Source organism: Nycticebus coucang, chromosome 15 (genome assembly GCF_027406575.1).
Source record: "Nycticebus coucang isolate mNycCou1 chromosome 15, mNycCou1.pri, whole genome shotgun sequence".
Taxonomy (NCBI): domain Eukaryota; kingdom Metazoa; phylum Chordata; class Mammalia; order Primates; family Lorisidae; genus Nycticebus; species Nycticebus coucang.
The window spans coordinates 35724403-35748232 of record NC_069794.1 but is presented as its reverse complement, the minus strand read 5'-3'; positions in this window follow the sequence as shown (position 1 = coordinate 35748232).

Sequence of the window (23830 nt, the reverse complement as noted above, 5' to 3'; positions counted from 1 at the left end):
CTAGATACTGAAAGTACTATTTTTTGTAAATATATTTAAAACATTGAGGAGTCAGTAAATGAAGCTAAAAAATTTCCCATGTTAAGAGTCTTTGTCTATAAATCCACCCATCTCTCCCTGTACCTGTCCATGCTAGCCGGTCCTTAACAATATGGCCAGGGGGAGACATGGCCAGGACTGAGCTCAGAGGCCAACAGAAGAAGGAGAAACATTGCTTGGACATTATTAGGAGAAAGTCATTAATTAATCAATGAATTATTTAAATTTCTTTTAGATTTACCCTGTGCCAGGATCTCGAGATTGGTAGGCTCTTGACCTACACAGCATTTTAAGCTTTTGAACCAGGCAACACAGCTCCCCACAGAGAGGTCTACTTTTTGATCTAGGCAGTGTTCTAACTGGTGGGTGTTTGCAATTCACATCTCTGCAATTTATTTCTTTTTAATTTTAATAACATATTTTATTTAACCCAATATGTCTAAAATATTATATCAACATATACTTAATATGAAAATTATTAATGAGCTATCTTATATTCTTTTTTCATATTAAGTCTTCAAAATCTGTATTCTATAATATGTCTCCACTTGGATTTATCCCAACTCAATAGTTCAATAGTCGCCTGTGGCTCTTGGCTGCCATGTTGGAAGCACAGCTATAGAGAATAGCATGTGATTGATTATTAAGGGGCTGTTCCACTCTTACACATGTACTGCAGCACATCCTGGACAGGATGTGCTCTGTCCTTGTATCTAGGCTAACTCATTTGTCCCAGCCTGTACCCACTAACTGTTTAGGAATGATCTCATCCTACTTGGTGGCCAGCTCTACCAATCCTTCTCACTTTCCATAGGGACATCTCATCTTAATATACAAAACAATGCCCTCCCTATTACAGTCTTAGCACTTTAGCAAAAATATCCTTACTTAGGTTTACTCAGGTGACCTATGTTCAGGCAATTACTGGCCTGATCTGGCCCCTAGAACTTTACTATCTAGTTGCCCAATCTTCTTAAGAATTCCAAGATTCAAACATGATAAATTGTCATGGGGACTAGGTGATAAAGGCGGTACTGATTATGAAAATGTTTTATCATCTGTTGCTTCTGTGTGTTTTCTATGTTGCGCTCACTCACTGATACCTGAAGATTAGTTTCCTTTCCCCTAGACCACACGATGGAGAAACAAAGACTCAGGGAAGATACTTGCTTTGATCTGGTTCAGATACGCATTTGTAAACAACCTTTTCTTCAAACACAGGCAAATCTGGGATGGAAGGAAAGAGGAAGTTTAGCTAGAGGGGCTCCTAACTCAGGAGAGGAAAGAACAAACATAACACAATTTCTAAAAATGGGGGGAAATGGAAAATGTGTGTGTGTGTAGTTTTAGGAGCAAAGTGGAAAGGGCTCAGGGCCCAACTCTTTACACATGTGGAGGCAACCCTGACAATGTCCTTCCTCTGACCCATCCCACACAGCAGTTCAGAAACTCCTGAGGGTGAGGAGCATGTTAACCTGAGTGAAAATGAAGAGAGAGTCCCACTCCCTGGGGGGGACAGAACTGAGGACAGCCATTTGGAAATGTCTCAAGGAGCCAGTGCCCTATGGGCATTGCATCACTGTTACACAAACAGTAAATAGACAAGCAGACTGTGGGTGAGCATTAGGGAAGATCATCAATGAATTAAGGACCTAGAGAAACATGGCAAAACTCTAGTGTTGGAAAAATCAGGGTGCCTAGCAAAGAAGCAAGATGGGGATGCAGATATGGAGCTGGGGAATGAATCATAAATTTGATGTGTTAGTTAACAAGGTTTGAATACAGTCACAGAATCCCCTAATTAACATTTTCCCTTAAAGCATTCTGGCATCAATTGTTTACTTGGCAAGAAGTCTGGAGTTAGGAAGTCCCGAGGATGGCTTAGAGATTGAGGCTTCAGAATCTCTCCCCTCTTCCCCCCACCTCCATCTCTTCCATCTTCCTCCTGTCGGCTTTGGCACTCTGGTTTATTGTCTCAGGGCATCCAACTGGTTGTTTAAGCTCCAAAAGAAATATCCAACTAGTCACACCAACTCGTACATGATCTGAAAGTGACAGAGAACTGGGCAATGGCTTATTTCTATGAGCCTCTGTCTTTTAATCAAGGGAAAAAAATATTTCTGAGAAGCTCACAGGGGATTTTTCTTATATCTCTTCTTTTTATCCAGAAATAAGCCACATATTCTACTCTAGCTAGAAGGAAAACTGGAGATGTTTAGGTGCCCAGGTAGAGGGGGTGACATTTAGCCACTTGAAGAGAGGCATAAAGTCAAGACAAGGGCCCGGAATAAGCCCAACTGGATCCCAAATGAGTGGAATTGACTGTGGATTCCTTTTATTTCACTCAGATCAAACCTCTCGAGGGGGTGACTAGATGCCTTTGGGTGAGGGGTAAAAGGGTGGCCTGATAACATTATTACAGATGATAGGACCAATTCTGAGAAAAATTAATGTCAGGAAGGGTATTTTTAAAAATTTATTGTATGGATGCTGAAAATCTATTAAAGGTGCTTGAGCAAAGAAGTAATGATAAGAAATTTTAAACTAGTGGCAACGTGCAGCCTGGGTGTGAACAGAACTTAATCAATGCTATCTACGATGGGAACTGCCTGTGTGCAGTGCTTTCCCGCCTATCCAAAATAAGAGACAGTAATAGACCCATATTATGTGGACTACAAAAGTTCATCGAAAAACTGCAAGGAAAGTCCCAGTGCCTGGGAAGGGCGTGAGGAATAGATCTGAGGCTTTCAGACTGGAAAACTCCTCGTCACTAAATGTAAAGGTTGACCTTTTACAAAGAAGCATGTCACATGGAAAGATGGAAGAGGTAGAAGAGATTTCCACTCATTATTCTTCAATTCCAAAAATAATTGTGTCACAAAAGAGCACCAAGGAATTATTGGAAAAACTGAACCTCTAGTATTTGAGGAAAAGAAAATCTCTTGAATTGGTCTTATCCAGATAAAAATAGTAGCAAAATTGAGATATCATCCCTGAAATTTATATACCTTTTTAAAGCTGAGTGGCTTTTAATTCTCAGGAATAACCAAAGATAAAAGTATTACAAAGACACAGTCAGTGAAGGGTTTTATGGTTTTGCCCTCTCTGTCACCAGGTAGAACAAACTTGAGCTTCATTATTTTATAATCATTAGAGTTTTCTCAGTCCTCTTGCTCTTTGGCCTTGTGCCAGATTCTCCTTGGCGAGCTTAATATTCTCCACAATTTGAAAATCGAATTTCCCACCTTGCTTTTATTTAAGAAGGTCAGATAGCCATAGATATAATCACCTGATTAAAAAGCCTTCAGCTTTGGTAGTAAACATACACTGTTTTTATCTCCTAATGGGATGAGTTCAGATGATCCCAAGCAATATTTTTGAACTGTTGCTTAATCCTTTACAGTTAATAAGCTATTCCACAAAATCATGATGACTATCCACAAGGTTGTGTAATGTATCTTAGAAAATGTTTTGTTTTGTGGTATAACTGATGTCAAAAAAATGCAGTAGTTTTAATAGTAGGATAAATTAATATCTTTAAAGTAGAGATTTATTATAGGATACAAACCAAAGTTTAAAAGAAACATTTCCAGTTTGCCCTTAAATAAAGCAAACAAATGTTTCTGAAGCATCAGTATCCACCTATCCTGTTTGTTGTAACTGGTCAAATTTTATTTCTTTTAATCAACAGTCATAACATGGTGTTTGGTGTAAAGAACTGAGTACAATGTGAAATTTAGAAAATTTGTCACCACAGTGATCTTTCCAAGCAAGAAAATATATCACAGATAATAATCAAATACATGTTATCACAATGTGGTACTGGATGAGTTTAATAACCTAAATGAATTTAGCTTTGACTTTTAAAGACAAGATAAAAAATGGTAGATACTAAATATAATATATATATACTTCTACTAAAGAGCGAGCAATATCTTTTCTAGAATACTATTTAAACTAAGTGTTATTGCAAGCGTTATTGGATCCAGAAACTGTAGGATAAATCTAATATGAAAGATACATGGCTCAAATATTTGTAAAATGCTTATTTTTTAGGCTAAGAGAGTCTGTCTTGAATTACACCGAAAAGGATGGTCTCAAGAGATATTTGAACTTGGGATGGTATGACTTCTAAGAAGATTAGCTCCTCTGATGATTTCAAAAGATCTCTAACAAAGTAAGAAAAATAAATTTTTTTCATCCAACTTTTTGTGTCTAGGGGTGTCCAATCAGTGGCCCACAGGCCACATGCAGATTATTCGAAGATTATTTTGCTTATCTGGGGTGTCAGATATCAAGTATTGTGAAAAGATGCACAGACCTTTTCTTTTCTCATCAGCTTTTGTTAGTGTTTGTGTATTTACTGTATGGCCAAGACTCTTATTCTTCCAATGTGCAGCAGAAAAGAAAAAAAAAGGTTGTACACCCCTGTCTGTAGAATAGTCTGATTGACTTTAATGTCTATGAATCACAAACAGACAAAAACTGGTCTGGCTTCAGAAGTCAAAGACTTCTTTCTGTTCATCCTGGTTTCAGATATTCAAAATAACTAGAATGCTTGGTAGAGAGAACCAATGGAGTTTCTTGATCTTTGTCCCTATACCGAGTCTGTGATATTTAGAAGGGCAGGAAGATAACAGTATCTTCCAGATTTAGCTTCACCCAGAATAACCTCATGGGAGAATATTAACAAACAGCAGGTTTATCATACCTGGCCTTCTCAACCCTGTGACATAGGAATGTAAGTCTAAACCTTGGGTACCCTTTGCCTCAGCTTCTTTAATTTTTCCAAGTCTTCAAGGGAAAGAATTTAATCCTGCCTCATCCTCCTGCATTTTTCTTCCCAAACTATAATGATGAGCAACACTGAGAATGCATTTAGTCTTCATCATTTTGTGTTGAACCAAAGTTTTGATGTGCAAGTTTCAGAGAAATCCCAATTTTTGCCCAGACCTCATGAAATAAAGGGCCCAGAAAGAAATTTATTTTTTCCTTAATTCATAATAGCAACATCAGAAAATTGGCAAATTATTTGGTAAGATTTTCTGTTCTGCAACGTGTTTATGTCATCCCAACTTCTACTTGTTTTATGGAGAACAAAATTTGGGGGTTTGCAAATTTAGATGCTACCTACTACAGTTCAGCAATGCCACAGTAACTGAGAGTGAGGCCTGTCAGGTCCAGCCCCTGTGTTTACACACAAGAAAACAGAGTGTCTGACAGTTACAGCTATTTGGCCAAGGGCACAAATTATTAATAAACAGAGTGGACCTAAACTTGTATCTTCTGACCCTAGTGCAACACATTGTTCACAATTGTTCCCAGTCTCGTTTGCTCTACCATCACCACACGGATTAACACTTCATAGTGGCATTTACATCTTTGTTTGGCTTGATATAAATAACCTGATTTTTACTCTATTCTTGTGCAGCTTCGTCAGCTTAATCAATTTTCTCAGCTGCAGTTAATCAGAATCTGAGCAGACATTGCAAATATGACAATGTTGGCAGGAAATATCACAGTGTCAGTAGGCAGGAGAACAGCGCTGTGGAAGGCAGCTCGGGAGAAGGTACAATAGACCAACATTCTAACCAGCCTTCTCTTCCCGTCCTTCTCACCTTCCCCAGAGTGGGAAGACAAGGGCAGGAAGTTAACAGTACCCTCCAGATTTTAAGACTCTACCAAGCACTCTTAAATACCAGTTTCTAATAACTTTAAGACCAGTGGGCTGAAAACAAAATTTCCAGAACCTTAACAAAGAAATGGATAGATTCATGAAACTGCTAATCCAGATCAAGAACAAAACTGAATTCCGTGAGATTAAGTAATTGATGAAGATAATGTTTTCACGACTTTTGTTTGAAACATTGTTGGCTCTTTTTGGAAAGGTTTTATTTTCCAGATTTAAGAAAATTTGCTCTTTCAAGCTGTCCATAGTTGATAGCAATTTGGGCATTTGCTTTTTCTCCCTGCTTGATCTCTCCAAAATTTAGAAAATATTTCTGAGTATTCTACAGCAATGAAGTTATTTGCATAAATTCACTAAGAATCTGCTGTCTAACAGGATATGATTGGAAACGTTGGTTATATGATGGAGGCTTTGACTGGAATTCATACTTTAGAGTGTGCATGGAGTGCCTGACATTAAGAGTTTGCAGCCTTGAAGAGAGAAGGTAAAAATTGTCACTGCCGACAGACACAGGAGCCTTAAGATTATGGGTAAAGTCTAAAGTCTACCATAGTTTAGCTTCATAGCTTCGAAAGATCTTTAAATCTGAGATTTCCATGTGATCAATGTCAAGAGAAAAACTGTAATACACCTGGTGTTAGAACGTGGTGCTGTGCCGTGTTTTCAAGCTCTTGTTATGTACCAATAGACTAGACTTGAATCTTATTCTAGTTTTCTCCAATCCAACTTTCTTCCCTGGACTTATTAAAAGCAGGAGCTGCTATGTTTCTGAAGCCCTATAAAGTGAAACTGAATGACTTTTAAGGAAGAATCTTTTGTCTGATTTATCGGCCACACAGAGAGTTCACTACGATGCCCATTGCCATGACCAGAGATATTCAGACTATGAACCAGGACAAAAAGCTGATGACTGTATGCCATGGGCAGCTTTTCCCAAGACATGGAATAAAACTTCATATCATAATGAGACTCTTACCCTCATAATTCTACCTTTTTCACTTGGCAGGATAAGGTGTAATTGAAATTTCATAGTCAGTGGCTTCTCCTGGTGAAGTGAAAGAACCAACCTACGAGCTCCTCCAATCCACCTATTGGGTGACTTTGACAAATTTCCAATACAGCTGTTATTCACTCTCTGCTTTAATTCATGCAGTCATAGGGTAATAGCTGATAAAATCACTATATGTTCTCTATTGCTTAAATAATTAAATATCTGGGCTATTGCTAATATTACATATCATATCTTTTTCCCTGGAAAAGTTGAGACTCATATACACAAAATTAAAACAAAAACAAAAAAAAAAACAGGCTATTCGATTGACTACCTGTAAGCATAGGTTCATGGTGCAAAGTCATTATGTAAACTGTTGTTTTTCATATTAGTTAATTTTACTTTGTTTATTTCTTTATCAACTTCATGCCTAATATTTATCACATTTCTGCAGAAGTAGAACTCTCCCCCCCTTTTTTTTTTGAGACAGAGCCTCAAGCTATCGCCCTGGGTAGAGTGCTATGGTGTCACAGCTCACAGCAACTTACAATTCCTGGGCTTAAGTGATTCTCTTGCCTCAGCCTCCCAAGTAGCTGGGACTATAGGCACCCACTGCAATGCCCAGCTATTTTTTGGTTGTAGTTGTCATTGTTGTTTGGCAGGCCCGGGCTGGATTCAAACCCGCCACCTCTGGTGTATGTGGCTGGTGCCTTACCCACTTGAGCTACAAGAGTCACCAGAAGTAGAACTCCTAACAGAATAATGCTGACCTAGTACTTTGAGATAATGGCCAAAAAACACAGAATAGACAAAATTGAACTTAACCACAGACTCCTGGTAGACTTAGCCTGACCCACTCCTTCCCAATCTCCCCTGTTGCTCAAATGTGTCTACAAGGTTAAAAGGGTTTTGACACGTGACTCCTGGCCATCATCTCCTCTTTCTACTGTAAGACTAGACCAGCAAACTGGGACAGGTTTATTCTGAACCAAGAAAAAATCAAAACCTAACTATAGGGTGATTGATTAGTCATGGTTTGGGAGAAACATTTTGGTCAAAAGGGTGAAATGTTTCAGTTGTCAGAATCAAAATTGAATCACTTGTATTAAAAACCCTGACAAATAGAGCCAGAGAAGGCCATGAAGGGCAGGAGCTCTCCTACATGAATACCTGTTATCAAGAACTATCACAAAAACCTGAGCAAAGGCTAAAACCTCACACAAAAGGAATTTTATACACACAAAAAAACACTTGCGTGAGCAGAGACATCTGCCCTGCTACTGCCTGTAAAACCTTGACTGGCCCCATTCTTGTTATTGATCTTTACAGCAAAAGACAATTATCCAAGAACAATTACATAATCCTCCTCGCTTTCTTTAAAAGCTATTATCTTTCTTTCCCTCCCTGAATAAACACATGATTTACTTTGTGCTTGCTCTACTCTTGCATAAACATCACTTTCTTTTAGAGAATCTCTTCTGCTTATGCTTGAGGTTGACAGCATATTTAGCATGTCCCAAATGTTTCCCCTAAAGTTACCAAACAGGGAAAATGGAAAACTGTAGCTAAACATACTTTATTTACAAAATATTCATTAGCAAAGTTTACAAAATATTTTCTATGTGTTAGCCACCTCTTTTTAAAATTTTGTAATAAACTGTAAATAAAGGTACATTTAGCTACTACATTCTCTTTATGTATGGTGACTATAGGGGTGACTTTTGGGTACACTCTTCATTTACTTTCAGATGCAGAGGTTCTACGTTCATCCCTATGTCTACTAGATAAAGACCACACAATCCCCCTTAAAAACATACAGTGAAAACAATTCAAGGAAAGTAAATGGAGAAAAATGTAGCTACTTTTTGAGGAGGAATTCTCTAACTTAAAGCTAACTGGTGCTCAGAGAAAATGAATTTCTAGCTATTTGTTCAGCTGTATCTTTGTGATGAAAACACTTCCCTTCTCGGTCTGCTCAACACCCTGGTCCCCATCATTAACTTTGAACCTTTGATTCCCCTTGGTCTCCAGACTTTCTTTTTAGTATCTGCTTGTTCTTCAAAAAGAACAATTTAGGGTATAATCATTTTGGGTTTTTATTTTGAGGGATTATATTCTTTATTTCCTTTCACTTAATCTCAACAATATTCCTCCCCATAGCTGAAATTTAATCAGCTTCCAGCCACAAACTGGGACTTTATATTTTGTGTTGTGCAAATTCAAGGAAGATTGAGCCAAATGTTCCTCGTCTTAGTTTAGAAATCCCTTTATAGTCACCTGTATGCATCACAACAATGTTGTAAAACAAGCTAATGGTAACCCTGTTATCACAAAACCAATACCCTAAAACAATTGGGCATAATTAGTACTTTATATATATAAGACAAGTATTAAATGTTGAAATGTTGAACAAATTCTCTCCAGCTTTATAATCTAAACAATGAACTGCTTTTTGGCTTTTAGTTGTGCCATAGATATGGAACAAAGAAAGATGTGAAAATATAGAATCAATTTTAACTCTTCATAAAAGTATAGTCCATTGGAACTTCTACCAGGGAGAACCATTCCCTATAATTTCTCTGTGCTGAGTAAGGCCTATTGCTTCATGTGAGAAAATTGTCCAGAGGAAAACTTGCCCTCTTTCAATTTGGGTCCAGTGTTTGTGAGTTTGCCACTTACCTGACAATAGACTTACTAACAGGAGAAATGACAAGGTTTATTTATACATACTCAGTGATGAGTAATTCACTCAATAGCCAAATATAAAGGTTTTTCTTTTTTTATACCAAATTTAACAAAGTATGTTTGTAGAGGAGGGAGAGCGCTAAAGAAAGTAGAGAAGGTTCTGTTGGGCTTTTAATGCTGGTGGAAAAGGGAAGTCTGTCTCCATGGCAGCTGAATTTGTAAGAAACTCCCTTGGCAAGGAGTTAATGGAAGCTATATTTTCTGGGTGTTCTGCTTTAGTCAGATAAAGGAAGTTCAGAGCTGATTTCTTTTTGCATCTTATTTAGCTCCAACATTTTCCCTTTAAAATGATCTTTATACCAACTCTGGATATTCAGGTGAATCCCACAGAACTATAACTCTACTCTCAAAGGCACAGATCTGAAAGAGCAGGGCACAGTGGAGTATAGACATTCATTGGCCTTTATGCGTTTACTCATTATTAACGCAGATTTACCCCCACAGTTTGACTGATTACCCTGTAAAAACACATCGTAAATGGTCCTATGAATAGATTTCAATGACTCCCCCCACCATTTTTTTTTTTTTTTTTAATAATTCTCTTTCTTAACTAACTACCTGGCCTTTGGAGTTGTTTTCCAGAAATGGTGGGTTTTCTGTAAGACAAAGGAGTTATGTTTCTGAAGGCCCCTGAGTAGACTTCTAGACTCCCTACAAGATTCACCTGCCTCCAATGCACATGGCCCCTTGTTACTGCACTGTGACCTTACCCGCCTTAAAAAACCTTTGATATCCATTAGTTCAGGAGAGACAGGTGTGAAGCAGTTTCTTCCATTCTCCTAACAAGACTTCTTTTGTATTAAAAAATTCCTTTCTTCCTTGGCAATCTTAATGTCCCAATAACTGGAACTCTATGCAAGGAGTGACTGGACCCACACCAAAAAGCCTTTGTGGTTTCTATAACATTGTACGAGAGGTGTGGAAGAAGAGGAATCTCACAACAATAGCAAATAGTGTCACCAACAATACTACAAAAACTCACATTGAATAAGGGTGGGTATTACATTTCATATTTATCTACCCATACATTTCATGGATTTATCTCTGCTCTGTCATCTATCCAGGTTGAAGCCAGCCCATCTTTGGTTTCTCCCCTTCAATGATGTATTAATTTCATGTAAGTTTAATAGAAATATTTAGAAGTCAGAGTATACAATCGTTCTACATTTCTTCCAATAGAAGGGAAACGTAATTTAATGTTTTTCCAAGGAATAAACTGCTTAATTATTTTCATAAATTTTTGTATGGGATTCTCAGAAAAAAAGAAAATAACTTTACTGACTAAAATATTCTTAAAATTCCTTGTTCAAAAAAACTCTAATGAATAAATTATATTTCTTTAATATTTCTTTTTAAAACAAGAATGAATGATTACCAGTTTCTTGATTTTTTTTTTAACTTTTTTTTTTATTGTTGGGGATTCATTGAGGATACAATAAGCCAGTTACACTGATTGCAATTGTTAGGTAAAGTCCCTCTTGCAATCATGTCTTGCCCCCATAAAGTGTGACACACACCAAGGCCCCACCCCCCTCCCTCCGTCCCTCTTTCTGCTTTTCCTAACCCCATAACCATAATTGTCATTAATTGTCCTCATATCAAAATTGAGTACATAGGATTCATGCTTCTCCATTCTTGTGATGCTTTACTAAGAATAATGTCTTCCACGTCCATCCAGGTTAATACGAAGGATGTAAAGTCTCCATTTTTTTTAATGGCTGAATAGTATTCCATGGTATACATATACCACAGCTTGTTAATCCATTCCTGGGTTGGTGGGCATTTAGGCTGTTTCCACATTTTGGCGATCGTAAATTGAGCTACAATAAACAGTCTAGTACAAGTGTCCTTATGATAAAAGGATTTCTTTCCTTCTGGGTAGATGCCCAGTAATGGGATTACAGGATCAAATGGGAGGTCTAGCTTGAGTGCTTTGAGGTTTCTCCATACTTCCTTCCAGAAAGGTTGTACTAGTTTGCAGTCCCACCAGCAGTGTAAAAGTGTTCCCTTCTCTCCACATCCATGCCAGCATCTGCAGTTTTGAGATTTTGTGATGTGGGCCATTCTCACTGGGGTTAGATGATATCTCAGGGTTGTTTTGATTTGCATTTCTCTAATATATAGAGATGATGAACATTTTTTCATGTGTTTGTTAGCCATTCGTCTGTCGTCTTTAGAGAAAGTTCTATTCATGTCTCTTGCCCATTGATATATGGGATTGTTGGCTTTTTTCATGTGGACTAATTTGAGTTCTCTATAGATCCTAGTTATCAAGCTTTTGTCTGATTGAAAATATGCAAATATCCTTTCCCATTGTGTAGGTTGTCTCTTTGCTTTGGTTATTGTCTCCTTAGCTGTACAGAAGCTTTTTCAGTTTAATGAAGTCCCATTTGTTTATTTTTGTTGTTGTCGCAATTGCCATGGCAGTCTTCTTCATGAAGACTTTCCCCAGGCCAATATCTTCCAGTGTTTTCCCTATGCTTTCTTGGAGGATTTTTATTGTTTCATGCCTTAAATTTAAGTCCTTTATCCATCTTGAATCAATTTTTGTGAGTGGGGAAAGGTGTGGGTCCAGTTTCAGTCTTTTACATCTAGACATCCAGTTCTCCCAACACCATTTATTGAATGGGGAGTCTTTCCCCCAAGGTATGTTCTTGTTTGGTTTATCAAAGATTAGGTGGTTGTAAAATGTGAGTTTCATTTCTTGGTTTTCAATTCGATTCCAAGTGTCTATGTCTCTGTTTTTGTGCCAGTACCATGCTGTCTTGACCACTATGGCTTTGTAGTACAGACTAAAATCTGGTATGCTGATGCCCCCAGCTTTATTTTTGTTACAGAGAACTGCCTTAGCTATACGGGGTTTTTTCCAATTCCATACAAAATGCAGAATCATTTTTTCCAAATCTTGAAAGTATGATGTTGGTATTTTGATAGGAATGGCATTGAATAGGTAGATTGCTTTGGGAAGTATAGACATTTTAACAATGTTGATTCTTCCCATCCATGAGCATGGTATGTTCTTCCATTTGTTAATATCCTCTGCTGTTTCCTTTCTGAGGATTTCATAGTTTTCTTTATAGAGGTCCTTCACCTCCTTCATTAGGTATACTCCTAGGTATTTCATTTTCTTTGAAACTATGGTGAAAGGAGTTGTGTCCTTAATTAGCTTCTCATCTTGACTGTTATTGCTGTACACAAAGGCTACTGACTTGTGGACATTGATTTTATATCCTGAAACATTACTGTATTTTTTGATGACTTCTAGGAGTCTTGTGGTTGAGTCTTTGGGGTTCTCTAAGTATAAGATCATGTTGTCAGCAAACAGGGAGAGTTTGACCTTCTCTGCTCCCATTTGGATTCCCTTTATTTCCTTGTCTTGCCTAATTGTATTGGCTAGAACTTCCAGCACTACGTTGAATAGTAAAGGTGGCAGAGGACAACCTTGTCTGGTTCCAGTTCTAAGAGGAAAAGCTTTCAGTTTTACTCCATTCAGTAAAATATTGGCTGTGGGTTTGTCATAGATAGCTTCAGTCAGTTTTAGAAATGTGCCACCTATGCCTATACTCTTCAGTGTTCTAATTAGAAAAGGATGCTTGATTGTATCAAATGCTTTTTCTGCATCTATTGAGAGGATCATGTGATCTTTATTTTTGCCTCTGTTAATATGGTGGATAACGTTTATGGACTTGCGTATGTTAAACCAGCCTTGCATCCCTGGGATGAAGCCTACTTAATCATGATGAATGACTTTTTTGATGATAAGCTGTAATCTATTGGCTAGGATTTTGTTGAGAATTTTTGCATCTATATTCATGAGTGAGATTGGTCTGAAATTCTCCTTTTTGTTTGGGTCTTTTCCTGGTTTTGGTATCAGGTTGATGTTTGCTTCCTAGAATGTGTTGGGGAAGATTCCTTCTTCCTCAACTTTTTGGAATAATTTCTGCAGTACAGGAATAAGCTCTTCCTTGAAGGTTTGATAGAATTCTGGAGTGAAGCCATCTGGACCAGGGCATTTTTTTGGTTGGAAGATTTTTTTATCGTTTCTTTGATCTCAGTGCTTGAAATTGGTCTGTTCAGGAGCTCTATTTCTTCCTGGCTGAGTCTAGGGAGAGGGTGTGATTCCAAATATTGATCCATTTCTTTCACATTGTCAAATTTCTGGGCATAGAGTTTCTGGTAGTATTCAGAGATGATCTCTTGTATCTCTGTGGGATCAGTTGTTATTTCCCCTTTATCGTTTCTGATTGAGGTTACTAGAGATTTTACTTTTCTATTCCTCGTTAGTCTGGCCAATGGTTTATCTATTTTATTAATTTTTTCAAAAAACCAACTCCTTGTTTCATTAATTTTCTGAATGATTCTTTTGTTTTCAATTTCATTGATCTCTGATTTGATTTTGGAGATTTCTTTTCTTCTACTGAGTTTAGGCTTAGATTGTTCTTCTTTTTCCAATTCCATAAGATCTCTTGTGAGATTGTTGATGTGCTTTCTTTCGGTTTTTCGAATGTAGGCATCTAAAGCGATGAATTTTCCTCTCAAAACTGCTTTTGCAGTATCCCACAGGTTTTGGTAGCTTGTGTCTTCATTGTTGTTATGCTCAAGGAAGTTAATGATTTCCTGTTTTATTTCTTCCTGCACCCATCTGTTATTCAACAGAAGATTGTTTAGTTTCCATGCCTTTGGGTGGGGTCGAGCATTTTTGTTAGAGTTGAGTTCCACCTTTAGTGCCTTATGGTCTGAGAAGATATAAGGTAAAATTTCAATTCTTTTGATTCTGTTGATATTTGTTTTGTGTCCCAGGATATGATCAATTTTGGAAAATGTTCCATGGGGTGATGAGAAGAATGTATATTCTTTATCTTTGGGATGGAGTGTTCTATATGCGTCTATCAAGCACAGTTGTTCTAGGGTCTCATTTAAATCTCTTATATCCTTGTTTAATTTCTGTTTAGAGGATCTGTCCAGTTCTTTAAGAGGAGTGTTAAGGTCCCCTGTTATTGTGGTATTATCAGATATCATATTGCTCAGACTGAGTAAGGTCTGTTTCAAGAATCTGGGAGCATTTAAATTGGGTGCATAGATATTTAGAATTGAAATGTCTTCTTGTTGTATTTTTCCCTTGACCAATATAAAGTGACCATCTTTGTCTTTTTTGACTTTAGTTGCTTTAAATCCACATGTATCTGAAAATAAGATTGCAACTCCTCTTTTCTTCTGAATGCCATTTGCCTGAAAAATTGTCTTCCAACCATTGACTCGGAGCTTTAATTTGTCTTTTGAAGCCAGGTGTGTTTCTTGCAGACAGCAAATGGATGGCTTGTGTTTTTTAATCCAGTCAACCAATCTGTGTCTCTTCAGTGGGGAATTCAAGCCATTAACATTAATTGAGATAATTGATAAGTGTGGTAGTATTCTATTCATCTTATTTTGTGAGAGTCCATTGCTTAGTTTTATCTTTTGCATCAGTGTGGAGGTTAGGTTCCATCCTTCAATTTCTGAGTTCTTACTTTGCTGCTGATCCATTGTGGTGGTCAGTGTGCAGAACAGGTTGAAGTATTTCCTGTAGAGTTGGTCTTGTTGTGACGAATTTCCTCAATGTTTGTATATCCGTAAATGATTTGATTTCTCCATCAATTTTGAAGCTTAGCTTAGCAGTGTACAGAATTCTGGGCTGGAAATTGTTCTGTTTAAGTAGATTAAAGGTAGATGACCATTGTTTTCTTGCTTGGAAAGTTTCATTAGAGAAGTCTGAGGTCACTCTGATGGATTTGCCCCTGTAGGTCAACTGGCGCTTACTCCTGGCAGCTTGCAGAATCTTTTCTTTTGTCTTGACTTTGGACAGGTTCATCACAATGTGTCTTGGAGAAGCTCGGTTAGAGTTGAGGCGACCTGGGGTCCGATAGCCCTCTGAAAGCAGTGTGTCAGAATCTTTGGTGATATTTGGGAAATTTTCTTTTATAATATTCTCTAGTATGGCTTCCATTCCTCTGGGGCATTCTTCTTCCCCTTCTGGAATTCCTATAACTCGTATGTTGGAACGCTTCATAAAGTCCCATAATTCTGACAGTGAACGTTCTGCTTTCTCTCTCTTCTTTTCTGCCTCTTTTACTATCTGAGTTATCTCAAAAACTTTGTCTTCTACCTCTGAAATTCTTTCTTCTGCATGGTCTAACCTGTTGCTGATACCTTCCATTGCATCTTTAAGTTCCCTAATTGACTGTTTCAGTTCCTTCAGCTCTGCTATATCCTTTTCATATTCTTCATATCATTCATCTCTTATTTGATACTGTTTTTGAATTTCCTTTTGGTTATTTTCCACTTTATTAGCAGTTTCCTTCATTGTTTCCATCATTTCTTTCATTGTTTTCAACATGTGTATTCTAAATTCCCTTTCTGTCATTCCTAACATTTCTGTATAGGTGGAATCCTCTGCAGTAGCTACCTCATGGTCCCTTGGCGGGGTTGTTCTGGACTGGTTCTTCATGTTGCCTGGAGTTTTCTGCTGATTCTTCCTCATGAGTGATTTCTTTTATCTGTTTCCTTGCCCTAGTTTTCCTTTTACTTCCTCTTGCTCTTTAAGTTCTCGTGCCTGTGGAAGTTGCAGGTGGGTTTAGACGGGTTGAACACATGTGACCACTTGTCGGTGTTCCACTGTTTTAGTCCTCCTCTTGGGGTCCAGAAGTCTCTCGCTGACTCCCTGTATCCTATCAGGGGTGATGATAGGCAGATCCCACCAGCCAGAGATGCCTGGAGTCCTATCTCCCCAGACTCACGGTGCCCAGATGCAAGGAAGCTGTTACTCGGCTGCCGTCTTGCTCCGCCTCTCCAGTTTCTTGATTTGTAAAGTGAAAACAATTTGAGTCTCCAGGGCATGATTATGAGCCTGAACACACGGTCTCCAGCATTTTCATGCAGCCACTTTTAGCACATGCAAAAAAACACTTTGCCTGCCTCAAAAAAATCACAGCTTATTAATTAAAAAAAAGAATCACCATTGAAACCACACCCATAAAAAGTATTAATAGGAATCCCACAGCTCTTGAGTACCCCTCCAGGATAGTTTTAACAATTTATAATGGCCTAAGAGATTGAGGTCTATATATAAAATCTTAATTCTTGCTCTGAGCCTTACAGATTCTATCGAAGAACTAATAGTGTTAGTGTAAACATACCCTAAAGGGTCAGACTTGCTAATGCACATTTAATTCTTTCCAAGGAAGATCATCTCCCTTGAGAAAACTATCTAATCATAAAAGTAACAAAGATTTGCAGCAAGAGTCTGACACTGAATATAGAATAAGTAAAGAAGGAGATAGCTGGGTTTGATCACAGCCCTTAACAAAATCCTTTACCACTGGGATTCTTGGTTAACTAAAGCTCATCATTTCTAATCTGGAGAAATGCAGAAAGCCCTGAGGCCTGAATAGGAGAAAGTTATGTGGCCAACATGGTAAATACATCTCTAAAAGGAGAAATGTCATTACTTAGGAAGAAATTACTGCTCACTAAAATTCTAATGTCTTAGAAAAAAAACATTATTATTGTTTATATTCTCTTAGGGTACCCTCTCTTTGCCAGGTTTAATGTGAAAGGACATTTTAGGAGCATAATTCAACAGTTTGACATCGTATTCTTTTTATTGCAAGCAAACAGCATTTCTCAGGAGTTTTGTAACATGGTCTCTAACAATATTCACACATTTATTAGAATAGTAATAAATAGCTATTCTGAACAAAAATCTCACTAGAGTATCAAAGCTTATTGGAAATCATGATAAGTGGGCAATGAATGCTGATGTGTTGTTGGTAGGTAACATAATTTAGAAGTTTTTCCTGAAGATTGGGCTCTAAGTTAACCTCATCAACATTAGTAAATGCCAATTTGAGATGTAATTTTTTTGGTATCTACAGATACTGATGAAGGATGAAAATTGTTTTACTTAATGATGTTTGTTCTCTTTTAGACACTTTAGTGGCATAATCACAAATTTGGATTTATATGGATGACAGGACTCTCTGCCCCAACTTACATCTAGTGAAATCATCTGGATGTGTCCTCCAATTCCTAAAGGGCTAGAAAGACTTTCTTAGACACTTGGTTCCCATTAGGGAGGAGACGCCATGGAATATGTGCCAGTCACCCCAACTTTTACTCGTACTGAGCTTTGTGTTACTTAATGCACAATTCAAGTACCTATCTCTTAACCAACAATATTATAGCCAACTGTCTATAGGACACGGCACTTCCAAAATAACTATATGGAACAAAGTATAAACTATTTCACTCAAAAATAAACTTTATTTTCTCAAGGCATATTCCTGGCATGTGGAGCATGTTTTCTTGTTGATGTTGGCAAATTCAGGAAGTTGTTTTATTCGTTGGCAGACTCTTAACCTACCTTTATTAATCATTTCTTTAACATTTGCTTTTCCAAAGTAGTTAATTCATTACTTTGTTAAGTAGCTAATTAAAGTTAGTAAATGACTTTAAATAATGACAGTATTTGTTCAATTATAACTGAAAATTTACCTGAATAATGTCAGAATTCTATCTAACTAGAAAAAATATTTTCCCTCCTTTTTGGAAGCCTGCTCCCTCACCCCCAAAGCTATGGAGTTTCTCATGGGGGCCAGTGAAGACACAGCACAGCCACATTCCAGGTGTAATCACATCCTTTCTGACCAGTGCCCTAGACCAAAGGACAAACTCATGGCCAACCATGCTTAGAGATACTGTGCTTTCCTGCACTCCACCTGTTAGGACCCTGGCTTAGATCTCACAGGATAGTTTACTTACCTTTAGTCATTTAGTCAGAGTTTGTGGTCAGTGGACATTCTTCTATTTTAAATTAGTATATGCTAATGTCTCCTGCATCCTACCCACTGATTACTTTTGTGCAGGAAAAGATGAACCTTGTGTTCTAAAAACTAGCCAAGCACCCGACAATTAGGCAATTTCTGGTTCTCTAAGGTACAAACCAAATTTCTCTTCTTTTTTTTTTTTTCCTTTTTAGGCTAGTCGTACAAAGCAAATTTCAAATCACAAATTCCATTTGGTTTACGAGAACTAAAAGAGACCAGTATGTTTATTTCCAGAGTTTACATTGTTTCTGTCAAAGGTAATACATTTTTAATATACAATTAAATGTTATGATAAAAAGTAAATAGGCATATAATCTGAACTTTCCTACTGCTGAGTGAATCCTAAGTTTATTATTAATAACTATTATACTGAATATAGTTACAATATTATAGAAAGATCCTACTGAAAATTACTAAATGATCTGCTCTTTGGGATACAGGACTCACTCAAAAGTACACATTTACATTTTAATTATGTATGTAACTAACATTAAAGACTATTATCAATTGAGAATAAGCTAAATTCTAGCTTTCACTGCTATAGAGAAAAGAAAGTAAACAAAATTGAGACTTCTTTTATTGATACATAATCATACATATTTATGGGGTATGTATGATATTTTAATACTTGGACACAATGGGTAATGATCAAAACCATTGAGATATCCATCATCTTGAATATTTATCTCTTGTTTTGGGATCATTACAAATGTTCTTGTCTAGAGATTACTTGGTTTTCATGTGGATTTGAGCAATTCTTTATCTAGCTCAATTTCTCATGGAGAGGGTAAAAGTGATTCATAGGAATCAGTAGTTGAACATTTCCTAAGAATTCATGCAAACTGGGGAGGTAGCTGTGCCTCTCCCTGATTAAATTAGGATTCTTCAGGGATCTGTTCACATATTTTCCTAGAAAGCAGCCCTATGTGGGTCATGGCGGGTCTTTTAACATCTCCTCCCTCTGTACAAGGATTTCAGAGGGACAATGGCTGTGAATTCACAGTAGGAAAGCAAGGCCCCTCCCTCAAAAGGGAGGGAACTCCAGAAGCCTTTTTTCCCCTCTCTTCTCCAAATCCCAAGACTTCTCAGTTTATGTTGGCAAAGATTGAGAAGAATTTGAGTGGATGGAAAAAAATACGTATTATAAAATAATAATTTGAGGCTTAAATGAGAATAAAATATGCTTAATTTTAGGTTTACTGTTATTGCTCTTAAAATACCTCATTTGTTTAAAACAAACTTACAGGGCCATAGCATAAAATAAAAATCAAGATAAAGTTTGACTAAGAAAATGCTGGCAGATATTCATGTAAGATAAAGAAATTCTCGTTTTAGAGATGGGTAGAACAAACAGAAAAATATGCAATTGTGTGCCCATCATTTAAGTATGAATTCCAGTTGCCAGAGATTATTAATTCTTGTTCCAAGTTGACATACCCTTCTCTTCTTTTAAAAACACTCTTTGTTTAATCTCTCTGAAATTTTTGTTTCATTCTTTAAGTCCTTCTACCTCAGTCGCTAGTGGATAAGGTCTCTCTTTGTCTTTGGCTAGGTATTTCTTTCTTAAAGAGAAAGAGAAACAATGGTACTCTTTTTTATTTCTACTGCAGATGGTTCCAGTTCGGTTATCAGAAATCTGTGCCTATGATCCCCAGTAGCGAAAGGTAATATGATTATAGCCAAGAGATTAACAACAGCATAGCAATAAGAATGAAAAACTGAGAACATTTTAAGTTATTAGCTACTGTTATAAAAATAAGTATTAAGTAGAGAAATCAAAAAGGCTGAAATTGCTTAGCAGTCATCTATTCAGTCCTTCATTATTTATGTGCAAAAGTAGTTACTTCATGTACAAAATTCTGTTAAGAATTTAATGAAAAAAGTCACCAAATGTGATTCTGTGTGCGTGTGTATGTGTGTGTGTAAACAAATATATGTAGTCAATGAGAGACAAAGGCAGATCCTTGACAAGAAAAGAGTTTGCAGATAAAGTTGAAACTTAAACTTTGATGTCTTCAGAAATTTGAACAGTCTTGTTGTATTATCCCATAATTTAATTTAACTGAAGATGCTAAAGGTTTCAGGAATTACAGATACTTGCTTAAACTAGAGATCAAATTTATAGAAATAACCCTTGATGGATTTTAGAATCTAAATAAGATTACAAGGTTTAGCAAACAAAAATATAGCACAGGAGTTCATTTGAATTTCAAATCAACCACAAATACTTTTTGTATAAATATGTTCTAAATATTGCATAGGAAAACACTAAAAAGACTGCAAGCCAGTTGTGTTTGCCTAGAACAAGGTCGACTCCTGCTGCTGGAATTTGTACTTCTACAGCATTGCATAATTACTTAGCTCACTCTCTAAAATGAAAACTTCTTTGTTTTATATAATTACTTTTCAGCCAAAGATGATTTTATATTTAAAATTTTTTGTTTTAAATTTTTTTTGTTTAAAATTTTGATTATTTGAAATTCAGATTTATCTGGACAGCCTGAATTTTATCATAGCAACACCAAAAAATGCTCAGGTTTCTTTTAACATCAGAGATCTTGACTGTTAATTTTTTTAGAAAGCTAATCCAAATTTTATATAATTTGGAATGTTTAGCATTGAAAAAAAAAAGGAAGTGTTAGCCTAGGAGAGGATTCTCAAGCGTGGTTATAATCAATGCTTGGTAGAAGCATTTTTCATTATGTCTGAATTTTAACCCTTTCCAACTAGAAGTGTGTAATCTCAATTTTGTAAAGTAATTGAGATTGTAATTTTGTACTTCCTGACCTTGAAATTCGGAGATCTACGAGAAGGAAAAAATTCTTAGTATCCTTGGAATATCTGTGTTTCCCTTTCCCTGTTGTTCCATGCCATCCTAAGAGGTTCACTTAAAACAGTCAACCCAACCCATCTTCAGTCACTCTCTCTCTCTTTAGTTGTACATGGCTCTCCAACTTGTTTCACAGGGTCCTGGGTCTTCAAACCAACCATCAGTTCTGCTACTTGCACTCCATGAATTCTTCAGATTAGCAGGGATGAAAACCTGGATGATGTAATAAACACTTTCCATAGCAATGATATAAAAGGTACATGTTTAATGAAAAATTAAATAGTGAATTTCCATTTCTTTTTTTTTTCAGCTTCTAATATCATTTATTTAGATTTCTTTACATAGTATTTTTGTTTTAAAGACTTCTATTTTCCACGTTTTGAGGAAGATAAGTATACTGATTTGGTCATTTAGAAAATTCAAAAAGCACTCTTTTTCTGGAACCAATGGAAGTATGACTCTTGGAGATATTAAAAGCTCTTTCTATATATAGTTTTATAGAAAAAGACTCAAGAATTTTGAAAGTTTTAAATGCATTGCAGTGCCTCAGAGAGTCATAACAGGACAGGCATGGTGGCCCCTGCCTGTGATCCAGCAATCTTGGAGGCTGAGGCAGGAGGATCCCTTGAATTTCCATATCTTAAGATGGTTGATGATAAGCAAGTAATTGTCGATATTTACCATCTACTATGGGAGCAATTCTAATAGCAGAAATTGTGAAAATCAGATCACACACATCTGCTAACTAACTATTGGCACCTGTTTCAAATGTTAGTAATTCTATTGACCATTTAACAGACTCATGTGAAGACAATGACTTAGCACATCTGGCCTGGGCTACTTGCACATCCCCACATAGATCAAACCACGTTCTTCTAAGTTTATTTATTTTTAGTTTCAAATTTTGTTAAGTATACACAAATAAAGCAATAGCTATTAGTATGTTGGCATAATTAACTGAAATAAATCTTGGAAAATAGTTACATGAAGCCAGTTTTATATCAGTATTATCATAGGCCTCAAATAAACAGGTAAATTTTTAAAATGATTTTCTTCACCAAATTTATAAAATCATAATAAGCCACTTTTTAAGTTTTTTATTTGACTGAACCTCCAACTTGGTCTGAAGACTTATCAATTTAGTTATAAATATCAACATAAAAAATAAAATTATGTGTCTGAGTCACATTTCAAATACTGGAGGACAGAATTTTTATTAAATAAAGAAGGCTGATGGAGCAAAAGTGTGTTTGGAATTGGTTGTGAGACATATGTAATACAAAATTGTATCTAATTTTTTTATATTCTGTCAATTAAAATAGAAGATGTTACCCAAACTTACCATTAGTTTTACATGTACACAGAATTACTGAACTATACAATTTTTGTTACTAAGCTGCTCTTGAAGATAAAATAAATACGTCATCATGGCATCTTGTGCTTTCTTTCTTTCCTGCCTAACATCAATTAGATTTTAGTATATTTGAGAATCTGGAGAACTACTTTTTAAATTTAGTGTCTTAAAATGGTATTGAACATTTTGCAAATGAATCCTCTAAATTTATTTATTTATTTATTTTTTTGTTGGGGATTCATTGAGGGTACAATAAGCCAGGTTACACTGATTGCAATTGTTAGGTAAAGTTCCTCTTGCAATCATGTCTTGGAATCCTCTAAATTTCAACAGTGTTTTGTTCAAAATCATTTGAAAATTTTGAATCAAATTATTCAGTGAACGAAGTGCCAAAATACTTCCGCTTTTGAAGCTCTCATTGAATTGTGATTATTGTAAACAAAGCTTGGGAACAGGAGGACATTAAAATTTATTGCGTAATAACAAGGGAGCAATTGGGCAAATTGAATAATAAAAGCTCAAATGGTGTACAATATTAAATTTTGAAAATCTATAATTGTGCTTCAGAATGATGCTTTCCAAAGTATCTCTGGTAAAGAACCAGTTTTGCTTTTTATTTTTTTTTTAAATTCAATATTTCACAAAATAATACTTTTGGAAACTACAATTAAAAATAAGTTATCAGAAAAATGAAATAGACAAAAAAGACATATAAAATTCAAGTCTACTTTTTTATCATTAGTTTAAGTGGCCATTAAATTTTACTACATTTAACTATAGCAGTCATACAGGAAAAAAATGAATTACAAAAATTATACATATTGCTCATTGAAGAATGCATATAGGCCATTAATATATGGCAATGCTATTAGATTCATAAAATTTTGTCATTCTGCAATCATAACTAAAGAAAAATCATAATTGAAATATGGTTCACCATATGAAACATACGGAATGCCTATACGTACACTTTTAATAAACAGCACATATATCAGCATTTATGTTTAATGTAACAATTGAGCTTGGTTCTTGATTGCTAATTTATCTAATCTAGGTTGTACTGACAGCAATGCTACTTGAAAGAGATGATATAGCATAGAAACATAGGAAAGAAACCGGTGTTAACAAGTATGTTAATGAGAATAAAGGAAGAGATTTTTTTTTTAATTTCAACAAGCTCAAATTACTGTTTTTAAACTTTTATCTGAAATCAAGTGATATTGTATTTTCAAAATTTATACTCAGTCCTTCATAGGTAACTAGTTACGATAACTTATCCTATATAGTGATAGTTATATTTGTTGTTTAATTTTATCAAAGG